The sequence below is a fragment of the Frankliniella occidentalis genome, unplaced genomic scaffold (assembly GCF_000697945.3).
Source record: "Frankliniella occidentalis isolate FOCC.00 unplaced genomic scaffold, Focc_3.1 Scaffold119, whole genome shotgun sequence".
Lineage (NCBI taxonomy): Eukaryota > Metazoa > Arthropoda > Insecta > Thysanoptera > Thripidae > Frankliniella > Frankliniella occidentalis.
In genome coordinates, this window is record NW_026267247.1 from 313,013 (window position 1) to 314,073 (window position 1,061).

Sequence of the window (1,061 nt, forward strand, 5' to 3'; positions counted from 1 at the left end):
CCCCCCCCCCGGCTCCGCGACAGGGGGGCGAGTCACACCCCACCTCCGATGCCACAGCGCCCAAGAAGGACGCCGAAATGGATAGACTACGCCGCGGCGAGAGCCGTAATATTCGCTCATATGCCCGAGTTCTCTTCGCGTTATTCTTGCGTTCTTTCGCGTTCTTTATCGCAATAATATTGTAGCTGGGATTGCGACAATCAGCGAACAACTCGCATACACTCAGTGTGCTTTTATGAGAACCAAGAGTATCCTGTCCGACGGGGTAAAAGGTTTTCGAGGTTCGGATGAAACACTCTTAAATTTTTACAAAGAAAATTCTTGTATTACAAAGAATTATGTGCGACCGTCATACAAAGCCAAATTTTCTTTCTAATACAAAGAAAAGTCATTATAATACAAAGAAAACTTTTGTGAAATACAAGGAAACGTCTTGTAATCCAAGAAAATTTCCTGTATATTACGGTTGCACAGAATTCTTTGCACTCTAGGAACAAATTCTTTGTTAAAGATTTTGAGTGTAAATGATAGAGGACTTTAAACGATGATTTCCTGACGTTGCCCGAGGTCCGTGCGACAACGTTTAGGGGTCGCGCCACTCGATTTTCGAAACGCCCTCAGAGAGCGCGTGGAAAAGGCTCGCTTCTTGTTGGGAACGCTGTGCGGGCTGCGCGCCACCGGAGGTGTCGACGAGGGTCTAAGCCACGGAGGAAGTACATATTCCTCCATGGTCTAAGCTGAGACCTTGGGGGTTATACTTAACATCCAGCAAGTGCAATAATTGGTCACCACCGTCGCCCCGTCAACGACAGGGGCCTGAGTGTCTCGTTCCGCGTCACTTGCGCTCGGCGTTGAAAGTCCGCAAAAGTTGCGATTTCTTCTTCGCAGACTTAAAGGGTACCTCATGCCCTTTCGATAGAGGTATCGCCTGTCAAAATGCGCAACCTGGAACACGGTTGAAAATCTAACAAGCAGGCCCGCCCTTCCGCCAAACGAAGTTGCCAGCTTCGCTTCGCTGCGCCGGCAACTCCGTTCGGCAGGGGCCGGGCCTGCTTGGCCTG